This window comes from Pseudophryne corroboree, chromosome 5 (assembly GCF_028390025.1).
Source record: "Pseudophryne corroboree isolate aPseCor3 chromosome 5, aPseCor3.hap2, whole genome shotgun sequence".
Classification (NCBI taxonomy): domain Eukaryota; kingdom Metazoa; phylum Chordata; class Amphibia; order Anura; family Myobatrachidae; genus Pseudophryne; species Pseudophryne corroboree.
In genome coordinates, this window is record NC_086448.1 from 322970598 (window position 1) to 322992497 (window position 21900).

Here is a 21900-nt window from a genome sequence, read left to right on the forward strand (position 1 = left end):
AGATTTGGTGCTGAAAACCGCTCTATCTGGATAACAAAATCAGAAAAGGAGGATGATATAAAAATGCACCTAAATCTTAAACTCTTCTAGCTGAAGCAATAGCCAGTAGAAAGAGAACTTCAGCTGTCAGCCATTTAAAATACACTCATTTTAGTGGTTCAAATGGGGCAACTTGAAGGGCCTTTAGGACTAAACTTAAGTCCCAAGGCACAGTAGGAGGAATAAAATGAGCTTGAATGTGCAGCTATCCCTGGAAAAAAAGTGCGCACATCCTGTAGGTTAGCAATTTTCTTTTGGAACCATACAGTCAATGCTGACACTTGCACTCTCAAAGAAGGCACCCTTGGACCTTTGTCCATTCCTAACTGAAGGAATGCTAGGACTCTGGAAACTCTGAAAGACTTAGGATCAAATTTCCGGTCCCTGCACCATTAAATATAGGATTGCCATATTCGGTGATGAATCCAAGCTGAGGAAGGTTTCCTTGCTCTGAGCATTGTTTGAATTACCTGTTGTGAGAATCCTCTAGCTTTCAGGATGGAAGTCTCAAGAGCCATGCTGTCAAAGACAGTCGATCCAGGTGCTTGTGATAGCAAGGACCCTGAGACAGTGGATCTGGAAGTTGAGGGAGTAGGAATGGAGCATCAATCAACAACCTCTGCAGATCTGTGTACCGATGTCTTCTGGGTCAAGTTGAAGCTATTAGTATCACAGCACCCCTTCCTTGTTTTGCCTTTCGCATCACCCTGGGTAACAGGGCGATTGGTGGAAACACATAGGCCAGATGAAAGTCCCATCTCACTGACAGGGTATCCACAAAGATAGCTTTGACATCCTTAGTTCTTGACCTGTATGTGGGAACTACGTTCTGATGGGACGCCATTTTATTGTCTGATGAAAACCATTCCATTTGGAAAGGATCAGACGTTGCAGAGGCCTCGAGTGGAACGAAGCATACTCCGCCATGTTGAATGTCGACACCATCAACCCGATCACACGCATTACTGCATGAATGGATACCCTTTGATTGTGTAGCAGCTCCTGAATCCTTGACTGAATTTTGGATATTTTGTTCAGAGATAAAATTACTCCCTGAAGACTCAAATCCAACACAGCCCCCAAGTGAGTCATCCGTTGTGATGGAACCAGGTATGACTTTGCCCAATTTATAAGCCAACCGTGTCTCTGCAAACAAGCTATTGTCTGCTGCAGATGACACTGAAGCAATTCCTGAGATTGCGCCTGGATTAATAAGTCGTCGAGGTATGGCAAAATCCTTATCCCCTGCTGTCGGAGAGAAGATGCCATTACCACCATAATTTTGGTGAACACCCTGGGAACTGTGGCCAGTCCACAGCTGGTAGGGCCTGAAACTGAAAATGTTGCTGGAGGATAGCACACCTGAGAAAGCGCTGATGGGACAGCGCTATAGGAACATATGCTATAGGAACAAGTAGGTAAGTATCCTGGATATCCAGGGATACCATAAAATCCTCCGGCTTCATGGACAAAAATAATAGAACGTAAAGTCTCCATATGAAAACGAGTCACACAAATGTACATGTACAGCACTTTGAGATTGAGTATGGGCTGGAACGACCCATTTGGCTTCTGGACTAGAAACAGGTTGGAGTAAAAACTTTGTTCTCATTGTGCAGGAGGAACTGGAATTATCACTCCTGACTGAAGCAACTTCTGAACTGCCTATTGCAAAGCCCCGGCCTTCGTTTCCACTGAAGACGGGCAGGTACAAAAAAAACTTTGAGAAGGGTGTTTCTTGAAAGCAAATGCATAACCGTGAGATACCGCTTCTTGCACCCAGGCACCTGTGGTGGACTGCTGCCAGATCTGTGCAAACTTAAGAAGTCGGCCTCTCACCCTGGGGTCCACCAGGTGAAGGCCCGCACCATCAGGCTGATGATTTATCTTCTGATTTGGAAGTCGGCCCTTTGGTAGCCCAATGCTTTTTAGTCTTACCAGACTTGTCAGATTGAGACTGTTTGCCATAACCCTTTCCTTTTGCTTTTTCTTGAGTCCAAAAGGGTCGAAAAGCTTGAAATCTAGGCTTGGATTAACGTGTGGAAGGAAACTTAACTTTCTTGGAGTCTGCTTCTGACTCCAAAATACTGTTTAATTCTTTACCAAAAAGAATACCTCCTGTAAAAGGCAAAGACTCCAGAACCTTCTTAGATTCTGAGTCAGCTTTCCATGTACGTAGCCAAACCGCTCTGCAAGCTGCTACTGTTGAGGCTGATGCCGAAAGGCAATTGTACCTATACAGTATCCAAGGCTGCTTGCATAAAAATAGCTGGGTGTTTGATATGTGCAATATGGAATTTTTGCTCTCTAGATGCCACTGAAAGGTCATCCTCCAGTGCATCAGCCCAAGCTGTTACTACTTTTGCCATCCAAGCCGAAGCCATGGCTGGTCTTATGATTGCCCCAGACAAGGAGAAAATGGTTTTAAGAAAACCATCTATTTTCCTAATCTGTGACATCATTAAATGGCGTTGAAGGCACAGGTAATGTAGATTTTCGCACCAATCGGATGACATGCGTATCTACTTTGGGAGCCACCTCCCTCTTTAAACAGTCCCCAGCCGGTAGAGGATAATGGGAATTCCCTTTCCTTGGAATTCTAAACTTCTTACTGGGTGTAACCCAAGCCTCTTGCATAATTTCTGTCAGCTGTTCTGACCCAGGAAACTCAGTCCTAACTATTTTGGGACGTTTAAACACAGGTGCCTTAGATTTTAACAAAGGCTCTGCTGCCTCCTCTAAGGATAGAATGGCTTTCATAGCACTAATTAGCTCAGAAATGTCCACTGAGCTGAGGCTTTCCTCCTCATCTCTGTATGCAGACCCCGAGTGCAATGAGTCCTCATCCTCTGACAAGTCCTCATCTGAAACATGTGTAGACTGTGAAGATGTTGTTTCATGTCTATGTGATTTACTTACCACCAGTCTTCCAGACTGTTTCTTTTGAGAGGCTGCCGATTCCTGTACTGGATGTGATAACCCCCAGGTGGAATGTTGCATGTAAGGGTTAATAGGGAAACTTATCCCTGGTATCCCTGGAGCTGGCATTATCCGCTCAGCTATACTGGATAATGTTTGTGCAAAAGTAGCCCATGGGGGTTCAACCTGGACCTGTGCCTGCTTCGGATTATTCATGAGGCTTTGGTGAAAGCTAAAACTATTTGCACATAATCCATTTTGAACCAGATCCTGAGAGGTTGATCCAGCTTTGCAAGACAAACATGACATGAGTGTTGGTGCTGCTGTGGAGAGTATATCCTCCTCACCTTTGCCTTGACATGATAAATAAATCACATACCTTTACAGTGTTAACTACACAAATTGTGACTGCAATCACTTTATGTTTTGTTAAAGTGACATACAATCCGATCCCTCCCTGCTTTGCACCAGCATTGAGGATCGGAATACACAGAAACTGACAGAAAATAGTAAAGTCAGCAATCACACTAGCAATCAGTCACAGGTTATACATTAGTATAATAAGCAATATGAGCACATAATCAACTACAGACACATTTGAAGTATGTAGGAGAAACATATTACTGCATTCCTTATATAGGATTTTAAACGTATTCAGTTGCACAGCAAAAGAAAACAGCAGCAACAGTTCACAGACTTATATGCATCAGGCACTTATCCAACTATGGTAAATAAAGAGTTAGTGCTGTATCACCCGGCTAAAGAGAGTGGGACACAGAGAGACTACCAGAAGGGGTGGCAATAGATTTCGGCAATTGTGTACTGGGTAGTCTTCATGGATTTTTAAATTAGACACTCTGAGCTATAGGGGACTAAATGAGGCTCTAGATTAAACTTGTTTAGATTAACAGTCGCCTGCCTGTATTATTTGTAGTTCTTGTCTATTAGTATAGCAATCAATGGGTAACCAACTATACTAGTACTTTTTGTCTAATAGTGCTGGTGTATAGCACTCTAAGGTGGCATTGATTATATATTCTTATGTTTGGTTATAATTGCTCTGAGTACTGACGATATGTTTACTGTTTATTACTCAGCATCATGGAGAAACTTGCTTCGAATTGTGTGTTTTTTTATATTATGTATCTTATCTAAATAATATTGCTGTGTGCTTACATATACACACTGAGTTTTAAGGATTGAATATACAGGTGCCTGCAATAACAATTAAAGGTGGCCCCTGTAGGGGATTAAAAAGGGCTAAGATTCACTAGCCCAGCAGTTTTGAGAAAGTCCCGAGTCTGTACGGGATGAAACGCGTTGACGTCATTCCCCCTCTGGTCTGCACACTGACAGACTTCAGCACAGACGGATCTGAGCAGTGACGCGATCATCACTTGTGGCTGTATTTCACCCGGTAATAGGAGTGCCTCCCTCCACGCCTGCCACGACAGATCTCTGCACCACTCTAGTACTGGCAGTTGCTGTGGGCTCCATGCTCAGGCTGAGCGCTAATGTGAAGGACACCAACTCCGGTCTGATTGCCTTGTTGCCATTGGATATTCGCGCTGGATCGGGTAACTATATTACAAAGCCTTATTACCTGCACTGGGATGCCAGTGACAGGTGGATCGTAGTAACACTAAATTACATTGCGGGAATACTCCGCTGCATTAATAATTGAGCACCTCCAAAATAAACATCTGGAAACAGAGTTAGGTTGCTATTGTTGCTTAAAGCAGGTTGAACTGGTGTGTTCGATATTATAAGAAACACATTGTTGCTTTTACCAAAACATTGTGCAAAATTACAGTGCTAATGATTTGGCTGCGGTCCAACAGCTCATCATCTGACCAGCTTTACTGTTATTTAGTATTGCACTGTATGTGTTGAACCTGATTACCTAAGTATCATACGTCCATTCTAGAGCCTACCAGGTGTTTTGGGCCACGTTTTTAAGTACTTTATGATCTATCCGGTTGATGTGAGTGTCCAAGAGCAGTTTTACCGGCTGCTTAATTTCTTTGATGGTAACTAGTTGGAAAGTAAGATACACCCCCTGATGAAGTCTCGGCATGAGACGAAACACGTTGGTTTATCTGTTTTTGTGATGTGACCTCCAATCTACTAATAGAAGGAGGAGACCGTAAATAAATACTTGTACATTTGTTCTTATTATGACCTCCAATTTGCGTCAATAGTAGGAGGAAAATGCTAAAGAACATCTATATGACTATGGACACTGATATTGCTTTTTATGAATTCTGAATTTTAAATAAATATGTATAGTGGAACTCACTGATTATCTTCTATGTTATGAAATGTTATATTTTACCATTGTATAACACTGTTTGAGGGTTTGAACAAATTCTGGGAGTTGATACAACCCCAATGCGCCAATTTCACTATTGTTATACATTTTTTCCATTTTTAGTTCTTCCTAACAGGGAACTTCGTGAAATAAGGCAGCCTGGTAATATCTCACTAAATACTTACATTTTAAATAGCGCAGGAAGAGAGATTGTGTTATCTAATATCTCTCTCTCTCTCTCTCTATATATATATATATACATACATACATATACACACATACACACACACACACACACACACACACATATAATTTCAGAAGATCTGTCTCATCGCCTCAGTGCACATACAGTGGAAGAGCCTGAGCGCGAGTCCCAACAGTTCCCACTGTGAGAGGAGGGTTCAGGGAAGGGGGGTGCACACAGCCACACACACTAAAGGCTTGTACACACTAGTCTATATAGTAAACGACATCGCTTATTTTGACCCTTCCTGAGCGACATTGTTTACTATATCAATTAGTGTGTACGCTGTAAACGATGAGCGATGCGTGGCCCCGCGGGTCTTTAACCCTCAATCTTGGCCGTGTATGCAGCTCACTTTGAACTCAACGTCGAAAGATGCATGCTTTGGGCGCCCGCTTCATAAGGTCACTGTGCGATATCGCTAGAAATATCGCACAGTGTGTATGCATATCTCGGGCGGCCCGGGAGGCGGACACACTAGGCGATGTCACTCATCGCCTAGTGTGTACCCACCTTAAGGCACTAATTCTACACAGAAGCAGCTTGTAAACAATAAAACAAAACACCAAGTACTAAGATAAATGTTACTTTATTCACTTGTGTGTTCGTGGAATTTATGTTGGTCTTTTCCACATAATTTTTTCTTATTACAAATAATATCCATTAAACCTAGTAATACCTACATAACACAGGAAATAATATCCTGGTAATTATGTACTGTACTTTTAGCATATTTCGTATACTGAAAATTAAGATTATTATATTACTAAAATTCAGTATTACACTTTCCCAGCTGTTTCTAATATTATATTATTACAAAGGAAATAAAGAGTTAGGTGTGTGCCTTGTATTTGCTGCCCTCTGGTGTAAATAATCAGAATTTCTTTTTTTGCTTTCAGTTTATGCAGGTACATTGGAAATCTTCATGTCATGACAGCTGAACAAATGATGGAGTAGCTCTGCTGAAAAGGTGATAGAGCTTAATACTGGGAACTCATTTGCCAATTTGTAAATAAATAAATAAATAAATAAATAAATAAATAAATACTTTTTCCCCCTGATTAGAACCGCAGGGCATCTTTGCAACTATACTTGTAACTACTCCATTGTTATACATATACCTCGACTAATGGTGGTCATTTGTCATTTGTTCACCTCAAAAAACAAAAACAAATGAAAATACCTCATGCACAATTCAAGTATTTTATGACATGATTTTTATATGCATGATAAATTATTTTTTCTGAATCTACTGAGCGACACTGGACCAAGGGCTGCAGATTATCATTCATGAAGTTAGCATTAATCATTTTATTTTATACTCCTCATTCTTTTACACATCTCCATACTGCAGGTAACTTATTTTCCTAACAAAGCCCCACAAAAAACTGCAGAGCGGAATCAACACAAAATAGTTCCTGAAAGATAAAAAAAACATCTCAGCTGAGTAAAATATTAACATGAAGACTAAAGGGTAATTGGTGGACATTTAGTGCCCCTAATAGACTGAGGGAAATTCATTTAATAAAAGTATTAAAAAAAACCCACCTATTTTCTCTTTTATGCCATGGGGGACAACGTATAATGGGATTTCCCACTTATTTCCAAGGGTTCGGTATGATTTATCGGCAGCCGGGATACAGACAGAGGCATCCCAGCCGCCAGTATGACGGCAGCAGGGCAAGCATAAAGAGTCCCCTTGTGGGCTTGCTGTGCTCACCACAGGCTCTATTTCCACTCTATGGGTGTCGTGGACACCCCTGAGTGTGGATAGCCCCTGTGCACCGGGATTCCGTATGTTGGCATTATCGGCTGTCGGGATTCCGGCGTCTGTATCCTGATCTCCAGGATCCCTACAGCCGGCAAATTAACTGCACCCCATTTCCAAAATGTGTGTCCTTGAACTCAAACACACGGACACTGCAAAATCTTGTAAAGGCACAAACTAAAAACTAAAGGCCCATACACACTGGGCGGTTTTGAGCTAGGGTTTCTCCCTGCACCAATATAAACCTAGACAATTATAGAAGAGATCCACCTGGCAATAGTTTTTGATGTAGGCCAGTGGTTCCCAAACTCAGGGATAAATGTATTAAACTCACACATATCATGTGGGTATAACGCTTCCTGCTTCGTCTCTTTACAGAGGTAAAGCAGGAAGAGGCAGTGATGAAATGTATTAACATCTCGGATGCCGGAGTGGGGGAGTGAAAACTCTCTCCTCCGGCGATCTCTGCCAGACCACCCACAGAGCATCAGCCTTGTGCTGATGCACTGTCTCTTCTCCCTACCGGCTCACTGGGTATGTGCAAGATCTTGCTACTCTCGCAAAATCTGCTATGCAGCATGGACCCAGCAGCCGCCGCAACCAGGGACAGAGCTGTCCCTGGAGTGGTGTATGAGCAACGACACCACCAGCGGTCAAAATTGATAGCTGCAGGTGTCGGAATGGTCAGTGCTACTCATTGTTCATACATTGCCCAGCATATCGGAGCTAGGGAGGCCAATCCCAAGGCCCAGGAATGAAAAACGGTCAATCCAGGGATTGGCTAGGAAAAAAAAAAAAAAAGGGCGGCAGGCAGCAGATGCAGGCATTCTGACCTCTAACACCATGTCACGCTGCGCAGTGCGCACAGCCGCACAAGCTAGATGCAAAAGGAGCTGGCCAACATCTGTGCCGTATGCTGAACACTGCCCGGCATTAAAAAAACAGCATTGGTCTGAATACCAGGAATGGAAGTTCCGATCCCGGGATTCAATCCCGGACAATATTTGGCCAAAATCCTTGAGGCACCAGTAGACTCAGGTTGGTGGTCAAGGACCAAATCAAATTATTTATGGTCATCTGATAGTCAAAATCAGTGATAATGGCTGCCATTTATAAAATGCGTGGCCAAACAGAAGTGCAACCCTGTCCACCACTAAATAACTGAATTTAAGGATGACAGTTAAGCACAGTTTACTTAAATGAATCATTTTTTTTTTCTTAATTAGTAAATAAGAAACTTTGGGCCTAGGGTTGCTGTGAAATAAAATGCTGATACTATAGGGCACCATGATTCAAGTAAGTTTGGGAACCACTGGCATACATCATCTTCAAAACCTTAACAACATTCACTAAAGCTGAGTACACACTAGACGATATATAGGACTATTTGCTGTTTTGAACTGAATTGGAACGACATATCAGCCACATCGTCTAGTGTACACCTCTATCACGCGTTTACGTGCGTCGCTCATCGCATCCTCTCATCTGCCTGCCATGCAGGCGGATCAGAACAGATCTTTAATGATTTTGTGCAAATCATCCAGTGTGTATGTCCTATCTGACATATATAACCGATATATTGTCAGCGATCAAACGACCAAACAATGCAAGATATATTGTTCAGTCATATATTGTTTGTTCTGGGGATGAAGGGAAAGGGGACAACCATTACGTCATGTGCACACCATCTAGTGTATTAGGGGGTTGTAGTAATTCAAGTCGGAGCAAGTTGAAACCGCATGTGAATGCTTGTAACAACTCCAACTGGTCTGTGCAGTAAAATGAGGTACAGTATATGCACTACGGGTTGCAGTTAAAATGATGGCTATTGAGATCTTGGCCCACCAGGGCTATTCCGAACGGTGGGTGTCCACGAGACCCATAGAGTGGGAAATTAGAGAGTGCAGCGTGCCCGCAAGGGGACTCTTAGCACTCGACCCACTGCTGGCATTCTGGTGGGCGGGATACCGCTGTCGGGATATTGAAAGCCGGCATCCAGTCCGCCAGTAAAACGGATGTAATCAATGGTCTACAGTACATATGGAGGATGTGCATAGCCACACATTGTGACCCAACATTGCTCTGATACACACACCAATGAATGTTTGCATTAGAGCAGGCATGTAATAATCAAAATCAAATTCACAACTGGCCCGAACTGTCAAGGTCTAAGGGAGACATTTACTAAGCAGTGAAAAGAGCGGAGAAGTGAGCCAGTGGAGAAGTTGCCCATGGCAACCAATCAGCACTGACGTAACATCTATAATTTGCATACTATAAAATGATACAGAGCTGCGGATTGGTTGATGGGGCTTCTCCACTGGATCACTTCTCCGCTCTTATCACTGCTTACTAAATGTCCCCCTTAGTCTTGTGTGGGCCACAAGAAAACGAAAGAGTCCAATCCTAACCCTAATATATATCTACACATATCTACCAGCACAAATTACGCAGTGGCACTCGGAATGTTATTAAAACATCAGTGTATCCACCAATGTTTCGGGGCTGTGACGCCCCTTTGTCAAGGTGAAACAGAGAAGGTAAGACACCGCTGGGCAACCACGGATGATATGTAGACATTCTATCAAGTTGACAGTTCATCTACATGATGAATGTTGACATACCATACCACATCCCAAAATAGGACCGTTATACTCACTGGAATGCATCGCAATGGCAGTCACATGACAAGACGCCGCTGGAGTCGCTGCAGATGTAAGTAAAAGGTAAAAATAAGACTTTAAACCTACCGGTAAATCTTTTTCTCGTAGTCCGTAGAGGATGCTGGGACTCCGTAAGGACCATGGGGATAGACGGGCTCCGCAGGAGACATGGGCACTTTAAGAAAGACTTTGGATCTGGGTGTGCACTGGCTACTCCCTCTATGCCCCTCCTCCAGACCTCAGTTAGAGAAACTGTGCCCAGAGGAGACGGACAGTACGAGGAAAGGATTTTTGTTAATCCAAGGGCAAGATTCATACCAGCCACACAAATCACACCGTATAACTTGTGATATACTACCCAGTTAACAGTATGAAAACAACATAGCATCAGTCCAAGACTGATGAAAACTATAACATAACCCTTATGTAAGCAAAACTATATACAAGTCTTGCAGAAGAAGTCCGCACTTGGGACGGTCGCCCAGCATCCTCTACGGCAGGCATTCCCAACCACAGTCCTCAAGGCACACCAACAGTGCAGGTTTTAGTGATATCCAGGCTGCAGCACAGATGGTTAAATCAAAATAACTGACCTACTAATTAAGTCACCTGTGCTGAAGCCTGGAAATCACTAAAACCTGCACTGTTGGTGTGCTTTGAGGACCGCGGTTGGGAATGCCTGCTCTACGGACTACGAGAAAAAGATTTACCGGTAGGTTTAAAATCTTATTTTCTCTAACGTCCTAGAGGATGCTGGGACTCCGTAAGGACCATGGGGATTATACCAAAGCTCCCAAATGGGTGGGAGAGTGCGGATGACTCTGCAGCACCGATTGAGCAAACAGGAGGTCCTCCTCAGCCAGGGTATCAAACTTATAGAACTTTGCAAAGGTGTTTGACCCCATCCAAGTAGCAGCTCGGCACAGCTGAAGTGCCGAGACCCCTCGGGCAGCCGCCCAAGATGAGCCCACCTTCCAAGTGGAATGGGCCTTAACCGATTTTGGTAACGGCAATCCTGCCGTAGAATGCGCCTGCTGAATCGTGTTACAGATCCAGCGAGCAATAGTCTGCTTTGAAGCAGGGCTGCCAACCTTGTTGGCTGCATACAGGACAAACAGTGCTTCTGTTTTTCTGATCCTAGCCGTTCTGGCCACGTCAATTTTCAAAGCCCTGACCACATCAAGGGACTCGGAATCCTCCAAGTCACGTGTAGCCACAGGCACGACAATAGGTTGGTTCATATGAAAGGATGAGACCACCTTAGGTAGGAATTGAGGACGGTTCCGCAATTCCGCTCTATCCATATGGAAAACCAGATAGGGGCTTTTATGTGAAAAAGCCGCTAATTCCGAAACTCGCCTAGCCGAAGCCAAGGCTAACAACATGACCACCTTCCAAGTGAGATATTTCAACTCCACTGTTCTAAGTGGTTCAAACCAATGTGACTTAAGGAAACTTAAACACCACGTTAAGGTCCCAAGGCGCCACCGAAGGTACAAAAGGAGGCTGAATATGCAGTACTCCCTTCACAAAAGTCTGTACTTCAGGTAGAGAGGCCAATTCCTTTTGAAAGAAAATGGATAAGGCCGAAATCTGAACTTTAATGGAGCCTAATTTTAGGCCCCAATTCACTCCAGTTTGTAGGAAGTGAAGAAAATGGCCTAGATGGAATTCTTCCGTAGGAGCATTCCTGGCCTCACACCAAGAAACATATTTTCGCCATATTCGGTGATAATGTTTAGATGTCACGTCCTTCCTAGCCATTATTAGCATAGGAATGACCGCATCCAAAATACCTTTTTCCGCTAGGATCCGGCCGTCAAACGCAGCCGCGGTAAGTCTTGGAACAGACAGGGACCCTGTTGCAACATGTCCTGTCTTAGAGGAAGAGGCCTCGGATCTTCTGTGAGCATTTCCTGCAGATCCGGATACCAGGCCCTTCGTGGCCAATCCGGAACAATGATTATTGTTCTCACTCCTCTTTTTCTTATTATTCTCAACACCTTGGGTATGAGAGGAAAAGGAGGGAATACATAGACCGACTGGAACACCCACGGTGTCACTAGGGCGTCCACAGCTACCGCCTGAGGATCTCTTGACCTGGCGCAATACCTTTGTAGCTTTTTGTTGAGACAAGACGCCATCATGTCTATTTGGGGCAGTCCCCACTGACTTGCAATCTGTGCGAAGACTTCCTGATGAAGTCCCCACTCTCCTGGATGCAGGTCGTGTCTGCTGAGGAAGTCTGCTTCCCAGTTGTCCACTCCCGGAATGAACACTGCTGAAGGTGCGCTTACATGATTCTCCGCCCAGCGAAGAATTCTGGTGGCTTCCGCCATCGCCACTCAGCTCCTTGTGCCGCCCTGGCGGTTTACATGAGCTACTGCGGTGACGTTGTCTGACTGGATCAGAACTGGTCGGTCGCGAAGTAAGGTCTCCGCTTGACGTAGGGCGTTGTATATGGCCCTTAGTTCCAGGATGTTGATGTGAAGACAAGTCTCTTGACTTGACCAAAGGCCTTGGAAATTTCTTCCGTGTGTGACTGCTCCCCAACCTCGGAGGCTCGCGTCCGTGGTCACCAGGATCCAATCCTGAATGCCGAACCTGCGGCGCTCTAGAAGGTGAGCACTCTGCAGACACCACAGAAGAGATACCCTGGCCCTGGGGGACAGGGTGATCCGCTGATGCATTTGCAGATGTGACCCGGACTATTTGTCCAATAGGTCCCATTGGAAAGTCCTTGCATGGAACCTGCCGAAGGGAATGGCTTCGTACGTCGCCACCATTTTTCCCAGGACTTGAGTGCAATGATGCACTGACACTTGTTTTGGCTTCAACAGGTTCTTGACTAGAGTCATGAGTTCCTGAGCTTTTTCTATCGGAAGAAAAACCCTTTTCTGGTCTGTATCCAGAATCATGCCCAAGAAGGTCAGACGAGTCGTAGGAACCAACTGTTACTTCGGTATATTGAGACTCCAGCCGTGTTTCTGTAACACCTTCAGTGAAAGTGACACGTTGTTCAGCAACTGCTCTTTTGATCTCGCCCTTATTAGGAGATCGTCCAAGTATGGGAAAATTTTGACTCCTTGCTTGCGTAGGAGCACCATCATTTCCGCCAATTACCCTGAAATTGGTAATGACAATACTGTACCGTAATTCTCAGGTACGCCTGATGGGGTGGATAAATGGGAACATGAAGGTATGCAGCCTTTATGTCTAGATACACCATAAAATCCCCCCAATTCCAGGCTGGCGATGATCGCTCTGAGCGATTCCACCTTGAATTTGAACCTTTTCAAGTATAGGTTCAGAGATTTTAATTTTAAAATAGGTCTGACCGAACCGTCCGGTTTAGGGAATACAGCCAAGGTTGAGTAATATCCCCTTCCTTGTTGAAGGAGGGGAACCTTGAGCACCACCTGTTGGAGATACAGTGTGTGAATTGTATTTAATATTATCTCCCTTTCTGGGGGAGAAGCCGATAGGGCCGATAAGGAAAACCGGCGAGGAGGCACCTCTTCGAATTCCAGCTTGTAACCCTGAGATCCACCTGTGAGTGAACTCAGATGTGGCTGAAGAGTCGAAGACGTGCTCCCACTGGGGCGGACTCCCTTAGCGGAGCCCCAGCGTCATGCGGTGGATTTAGTAGAGGCCGGGGAGGACTTCTGTTCCTGGGAACTAGCTGTGCCCTGCGCCCTTACCTCTGGTAAGAAAGGACGCTCCTCGTACTTTCTTGTTTTTCTGCGACCGAAAGGACTGCATTTGCTAATGTCGTGCTTTCTTAGGCTGTGAGGGAATATAAGGCAAAAGATCAGATTTACCAGCTATAGCTGTGGAGACCAGGTCCGAGAGCCCTTCTCCACCCAATTCCTCACCCTTGTAAGGTAAAACCGCTATATGCCTCTTTTAGTCGGCGTCACCTGTCCATTGCATGTTTCACAGGACACGTCTAGCAGAAATCTACATAGCGTTGACTCTAGAACCAAGTAGACCAATGTCTCTTTGAGCATGTCTTATATATAAGACAGCATCTTTTATATATCCTAGGGTCAATAACATGGTATCCTTATCTAGGGTTTCAATCTCCGCTGATAATAAGAATTTAATCACCGGTAATTCTATTTCTCGTAGTCCGTAGTGGATGCTGGGAACTCCGTGAGGAATAGACGGGCTCCGCAGGAGACTGGGCACTCTAAGAAAGAATTAGGACTACTGGTGTGCACTGGCTCCTCCCTCTATGCCCCTCCTCCAGACCTCAGTTAGGGAAACTGTGCCCGGAAGAGCTGACACAACAAGGAAAGGATTTGGAATCCCGGGTAAGACTCATAGCAGCCACACCAATCACACCGTACAACTCGTGATAACTATACCCAGTTAACAGTATGAATAAAAACTGAGCCTCACTGAACAGATGGCTCATAACAATAACCCTTTAGTTAGGCAATAACTATATACAAGTATTGCAGACATTCCGCACTTGGGATGGGCGCCCAGCATCCACTACGGACTACGAGAAAAAGAATTACCGGTGAGTAAATTCTTATTTTCTCTGACGTCCTAGTGGATGCTGGGAACTCCGTAAGGACCATGGGGGTTATTCCAAAGCTCCCAAACGGGCGGGAGAGTGCGGATGACTCTGCAGCACCGAATGAGCAAACTCAAGGTCCTCCTCGGCCAGGGTATCAAACTTGTAGAATTTTGCAAACGTGTTTGATCCCGACCAGGTAGCAGCTCGGCAAAGTTGTAAAGCCGAGACCCCTCGGGCAGCCGCCCAAGAAGAGCCCACCTTCCTCGTGGAATGGGCTTTTTCTGATTTAGGATGCGGCAGTCCAGCCGCAGAATGTGCAAGTTGAATCGTGGAGCAGATCCAGCGAGCAATAGTCTGCTTATAAGCAGGAGCACCCAGCTTGTTGGGTGCATGCAGGATAAACAGCGAGTCAGTCTTTCTGACTCTAGCCGTCCTGGAAACATAGATTTTCAGGGACCGGACTACGTCCAGCAACTTGGAAGCCTCCAAGTCCCGAGTAGCCGCAGGCACCACAATAGGTTGGTTCAAATGAAACGCTGATACCACCTTAGGGAGGAATTGGGGACGAGTCCTCAATTTTGCTCTGTCCATATGGAAGATCAGATAGGGGCTTTTACAGGACAAAGCCGCCAATTCTGACACCCGCCTAGCCGAAGCCAAGGCCAAAAGCATGACCACTTTCCACGTGAGATATTTTAATTCCACGGTCTGAAGTGGCTCAAGCCAATGTGATTTTAGGAAATCCAACACAACGTTGAGATCCCAAGGTGCCACTGGGGGCACAAAAGGGGGCTGAATATGCAGCACTCCCTTAACAAACGTCTGAACTTCAGGCAGTGAAGCCAGTTCTTTTTGAAAGAAAATAGACAGGGCCGAAATCTGGACTTTAATGGATCCCAATTTTAGGCCCATAGTCACTCCTGACTGTAGGAAGTGCAGAAATCGACCCAGCTGAAATTCTTCTGTGGGGGCCTTCATAGCCTCACACCAAGCAACATATTTTCGCCATATGCGGTGATAATGTTTTGCTGTCACATCCTTCCTAGCTTTTATAAGCGTAGGAATGACTTCAACCGGAATGCCCTTTTCCATCAGGATCCGGCGTTCAACCGCCATGCCGTCAAACGCAGCCGCGGTAAGTCTTGGAACAGACAGGGCCCCTGCTGTAGCAAGTCCTGTCTGAGAGGCAGAGGCCAAGGGTCCTCTGAGATCATTTCTTGTAGTTCCGGGTACCAAGTCCGTCTTGGCCAATCCGGAACGATGAGTATAGTTCTTACTACTTTCTTTCTTATTATCCTCAGCACCTTTGGTATGAGAGGAAGAGGAGGGAACACATAAACCGACTGGTACACCCACGGTGTCACTAGAGCGTCCACAGCTATCGCCTGAGGGTCCCTTGACCTGGCGCAATATCTTTTTAGCTTTTTGTTGAGGCGGGACGCCATCATGTCCACCTGTGGCCTTTCCCAACGATTTACAATCAGCTGGAAGACTTCTGGATGAAGTCCCCACTCTCCCGGGTGGAGGTCGTGCCTGCTGAGGAAGTCTGCTTCCCAGTTGTCCACTCCCAGAATGAACACTGCTGACAGTGCTATCACGTGATTTTCCGCCCATCGGAGAATCCTTGTGGCTTCTTCCATTGCCATCCTGCTTCTTGTGCCGCCCTGTCGGTTTACATGGGCGACCGCCGTGATGTTGTCTGACTGAATCAGCACCGGCTGGTTTTGAAGCAGGGTCTTGCCTGAATTAGGGCATTGTAAATGGCCCTTAGTTCCAGAATATTTATGTGTAGGGAAGCCTCCTGACTCGACCATTGTCCTTGGAAGTTTCTTCCCTGAGTGACTGCCCCCCAACCTCGGAGGCTTGCATCCGTGGTCACCAGGACCCAGTCCTGTATGCCGAATCTGCGGCCCTCGAGAAGATGAGCACTCTGCAGCCACCACAGCAGAGACACCCTGGCCCTCGGGGACAGGGTGATCAGCCGATGCATCTGAAGATGCGATCTGGACCACTTGTCTAACAGATCCCACTGAAAGATCCTTGCATGGAACCTGCCGAATGGAATTGCCTCGTAAGAAGCTACCATCTTTCCCAGGACTCGCGTGCAGTGATGCACCGACACCTGTTTTGGTTTCAGGAGGTCTCTGACCAGAGATGACAAGTCCTTGGCCTTCTCCTCCGGGAGAAACACCTTCTTCTGTTCTGTGTCCAGAATCATACCCAGGAACAGCAGACGCGTCGTAGGAACCAGCTGCGACTTTGGAATATTCAGAATCCAGCCGTGCTGTTGTAGCACTTCCTGAGATAGTGCTACTCCGACCAACAACTGCTCCCTGGACCTCGCCTTTATAAGGAGTTCGTCCAAGTACGGGATAATTAAAACTCCCTTCTTTCGAAGGAGTATCATCATTTCGGCCATTAATTTGGTAAATACCCTCGGTGCCGTGGACAGACCAAACGGCAACGTCTGGAATTGGTAATGGCAGTCCTGTACCACAAAACGGAGGTACACCTGGTGAGGTGGGGACATGCAGGTAAGCATCCTTGATGTCCAGGGATACCATGTAATCCTCCTCTTCCAGGCTTGCAATAACCGCCCTGAGCGATTCCATTTTGAACTTGAACTTCCTTATATAAGTGTTCAAGGATTTCAAATTTAGAATGGGTCTCACTGAACCGTCTGGTTTCGGTACCACAAACATTGTGGAATAGTAACCCCGTCCCTGTTGAAGGAGGGGAACCTTGATTATCACCTGCTGGAGGTACAGCTTGTGAATTGCCGCCAGCACTACCTCCCTGTCCTGGGGAGTAGCTGGCAAGGCTGATTTGAGGTAACGGCGAGGGGGAGACGTCTCGAATTCCAGCTTGTATCCCTGAGATACCACTTGTAGAACCCAGGGATCCACCAGTGAGCAAACCCACCGGTCGCTGAAGTTCCGGAGACGGGCCCCCACCGCACCTGGCTCCACCAGTGGAGCCCCAGCGTCATGCGGTGGATTTAGTGGAAGCAGGGGAGGATTTTTGTTCTTGGGAACTGGCTGTATGGTGCAGCTTTTTCCCTCTACCCCTGCCTCTGGGCAGAAAGGACGCGCCTTTAACCCGCTTGCCTTTCTGGGGCCGAAAGGACTGTACCTGATAATACGGTGCTTTCTTAGGCTGTGAGGGAACCTGAGGTAAAAATGTCGACTTTCCAGCTGTTGCTGTGGAAACGAGGTCCGACAGACCATCCCCAAACAATTCCTCACCCTTGTAAGGCAAAACCTCCATGTGCCTTTTAGAATCCGCATCACCTGTCCACTGCCGAGTCCATAATACTCTCCTGGCAGAAATGGACATTGCATTAATTCTAGATGCCAGCCGGCAAATATCCCTCTGTGCATCTCTCATATATAAGACTACGTCTTTAATATGCTCTATGGTTAGCAATATAGTGTCCCTGTCAAGGGAATCAATGTTATCAGACAGGGAATCTATCGGGGGAAGCCCACGCTTCTTCACACACTTCATTCAACTCATCTGATGGGGGAAAAACCACTGGTTGCTTTTTCTCCCCAAACATAATACCCTTTTTAGTGGTACCTGGGTTAATGTCAGAAATGTGCAACACATTTTTCATTGCCGTAATCATGCAACGGATGGCCCTAGTGGAATGTACATTAGTCTCGTCATCGTCGACACTGGAGTCAGACTCCGTGTCGACATCTGAGGTAGCGGGCGTTTTTGAGCCCCTGATGGCCTTTGAGACGCCTGGGCAGGCACTGGATGAGAAGCCGGCTGTCCCACAGCTGTTATTTCATCGAACCTTTTATGTAAGGAGTTGACACTCGTGTAAAACCTTCCACATATCCATCCACTCTGGTGTCGACCCCACAGGTCGACACCAGAGTGGATTTTCCCTATAGCAGCTATACAAATACAGTTTGCGCCTAAATTTAGTGCCCCACCTCTCTTTTTTACCCTTTGAGCCTGGAAACTGCAGGGGAGAGCCTGGGGAGCTGTCTTCCAGCGGAGCTGTGAAGAGGAAATGGCGCCAGTGTGCTGAGGGAGATAGCCCCGCCCCCTTCTCGGCGGGCTTCTCCCGCTCTTTCATTAATATTATGGCAGGGGATCTTTGCACATATATAGTTTATTAGACTATATTATGTGCTGTTTGCCAATTTAAGGTACTCTAATTGCAGCCCCAGCGCCCTGCACCCATCAGTGACCGGAGTATGTGGTGTGCATAGGGAGCAATGGCGCACAGCTGCAGTGCTGTGCGCTACCTTAATGAAGACCGGAGTCTTCAGCCGCCGATTTCCAGGACGTTCTTGCTTCTGGCTCTGCAAGGGGGACGGCGGCGCGGCTCCGGGACCGGACGATCGAGGCTGGGCCTGTGTTCGATCCCTCTGGAGCTAATGGTGTCCAGTAGCCTAGAAGCCCAAGCTAGCTGCAAGCAGGTAGGTTCGCTTCTCTCCCCTAAGTCCCTCGTAGCAGTGAGTCTGTTGCCAGCAGATCTCACTGAAAATAAAAAACCTAATAAATACTTTCTTTACTAGAAGCTCAGGAGAGCCCCTAGTGTGCAACCAGCTCGAGCCGGGCACAGATTCTAACTGAGGTCTGGAGGAGGGGCATAGAGGGAGGAGCCAGTGCACACCAGTAGTCCTAATTCTTTCTTAGAGTGCCCAGTCTCCTGCGGAGCCCGTCTATTCCCCATGGTCCTTACGGAGTTCCCAGCATCCACTAGGACGTCAGAGAAAAGGTATCTGTCCACGCTGCTACAGCGCTATAAACCCCTGCTGACACAATCGCCGGTCTGAGTAGTGTACCAGAATGTGTGTAAATGGACTTCAAAGTACTTTTCTGCATGCTATCTGCAGGATCCCTGAGGGTAGCTATATCTTGGTATGTCAGCGCTACCTTATGGGTAAACGTGTCAACGCCTTGTCCACCTTAGGGGAGGATTCCCATCGTATCCTGGCCCTAGCAGGGAAAGGAGACGCCATGAGAATTCTTTTGGGAAACTGCAGTTTCTTGTCTGGAGATTCACGCTCTTTTCCACACAATTCATTTGGTTCATTAGAGGGGGGAAATGTTACCTCAGCTTTCTTCCCCTTAAACATGTGTACCCTCGTGTCAGGGACAGATGGGTCATCAGTGATATGCAAAACATCTTTCATTACAATAATCATATATTGAATACTTTTCTGCCAGTTTTGGCTGTAACTTTGCATCGTAGTCGACACTGGAGTCAGACTCCGTGTCGGTATCAGTGTCTATTATTTTGGATAGTGGGCGTTTTGAGACTCTGAAGGTCCCTGCGACATAGGGACAGACATGGGTAGGTTCCCTGTCTGTTCTCTAATCTTTTGTGCAATAAATTTACCTCAGCACTTAATTCCACATATCCAGTCAGGTGTCGGCGGAGACACCACACACACACATTTGCTCCATCTCCTCCTTAGAAGAGCCTTTTACCTCAGACATGTCGACACACACGTACCGACACACCACACACTCAGGGAATCCTCTTATCTGAAGGCAGTTCCCCTACAAGGCCCTTTGGAGAGACAGAGAGAGAGTATGCCAGCACACACTCAGCGCTAATACCCCTGGAAAAACACACAATGTGTGTACCCAGTAGCGCTGTAATACTATTATTTGCTGCCAATTATGTGCGCCCCCCCCCTCACTCTTCTCTGAAACCCCCTTTCACCGTGGATAAGCAGGGGAGAGTCCGGGGAGCTTCCTCTCAGCTGTGCTGTGGAGTAAATGGCGCTGGTGAGTGCCGAGGGAGAAGCCCCGCCCCCTCTGCGGCGGGCTTCTGCCCCGCTTAAGTATAATAAAAACTGTCGGGGGCTCTTTATATATACAGTGCCTAGCTGTATATATATATCTCTTTTGCCAGAAATGAGGTTTATATTGCTGCCCAGGGCGCCCCCCCCCCCCTGCGCCTTGCACCCTTACAGTGACTGCAGTGTGTGAGGTGTGTGGGAGCTGCACTGCTGTGCGTTACCTCAGTGAAGATCATGAAGTCTTCTGCCGCCTCTGAAGTCTTCTTTTTCTTCTCATACTCACCCGGCTTCTATCTTCCTGCTCTGTGAGGAAGACGGCGGCGCGGCTCCGGGACGAACTCCAGGGTGAGACCTGTGTTCCGACTCCCTCTGGAGCTAATGGTGTCCAGTAGCCTAAGAAGCAGAGCCTTGAAACTCACAGAAGTAGGTCTGCTTCTCTCCCCTCAGTCCCTCGATGCAGGGAGTCTGTTGCCACCAGGCTCCCTGTAAATAAAAAAACCTAACAAATATACTTTCTGTCAGGAAGCTCAGGAGAGCTCCCTGAAGTGCACCCATCTCCTATGGGCACAGTATCAAACCGAGGTCTGGAGGAGGGGCATAGAGGGAGGAGCCAGTGCACACCCAGATCCAAAGTCTTTCTTAAAGTGCCAATGTCTCCTGCGGAGCCCGTCTATCCCCATGGTCCTTACGGAGTCCCAGCATCCTCTAGGACGTTAGAGAAACACCGTTGGGCAATCAGGGATGATATGTCCACATTCTATCAAGTTGACATTTCATCGGTGTCTACATGGTGAACGTTGACATACCATACCACATCCCAAGAATGGACATGGTGCTACAAGATGCTTATACCATTAATATATTTCAGAAATTCAGAAATTTGGTTGTAAACATGGCGCACCTAGCAACAAATCATATGTTTTGTTTCCATTTTATAAACTATATCACAAAAACTTGTAGAATATGACTGGTTGCCATGGGCAACACTATTGTTTCCTTTGCACCAGTTTCCATAAATGTTTTATTTTGTTTACTAAAATAAGATCTAAACTTCATATTAAGATATATTGTGTCACTGCTAGAGCTGAATTTAGCACAAATAAAAAATAAAGTGATATTTCTCTGAGATATTCAGCTGCTCTCACACTGTGATATGCTAAAGTAACTGGTGCCCCTTTTCCAGTCCAGCTGGCAGTTAGCTGATGTTTCTGCAGCTGTCATATGAAGCATTATACTTTGAGTTTTTGGTACTTTCCTGTAATATGTCACACTGAGCTAAGCCAGGGAGTCAATGGTAGCACAGCTTAAATGGCTAGCACAAGTGGAGGAGTTTATCTCATCTACAGTCAAACTGCTGTTGTATATGCATCATTCAGAACTAAAACACATCTACTAATGAACTACTAGCGCTTTTCTTTCTGTTACTGGCTGAACGAATGGGACATTTCATATTGTATTTTTGAAAACCGTGTCTGTTTTGTCAGGTTTACTAGACTTACTAACAGTTGGAGGCACATAAATCACTGTGCTTGTAATCCCTTTCCTGTGACCACCGTAACCAGGGCTTGCGTCATCTCATCACTGTGGAATGTATAGAAAATCATTTCCAACACATAATATTAAATATGTGGGTTACGGGTGGTTGGATTTTGCGCAT

The 21900-nt window shown here is 46.1% G+C and overlaps 1 protein-coding gene and 1 long non-coding RNA gene across 5 annotated transcripts in view; one reads left to right on the forward strand and one right to left on the reverse strand.

Annotated features, from left to right (window-relative positions):
• LOC134929025 (uncharacterized) overlaps positions 1-6499 on the forward strand; it is a 68215-nt gene extending 61716 nt beyond the window's left edge. Inside the window, exon 3 of the long non-coding RNA XR_010178220.1 lies at positions 6413-6499. This is a non-coding gene — a long non-coding RNA (uncharacterized LOC134929025). The remainder of the gene's footprint in view (positions 1-6412) is intronic.
• Positions 1-21900, reverse strand: part of ELMO1 (engulfment and cell motility 1) — a 910002-nt gene that overhangs the window by 552913 nt on the left and 335189 nt on the right. The gene's annotated exons all lie outside the window — the stretch shown is intronic.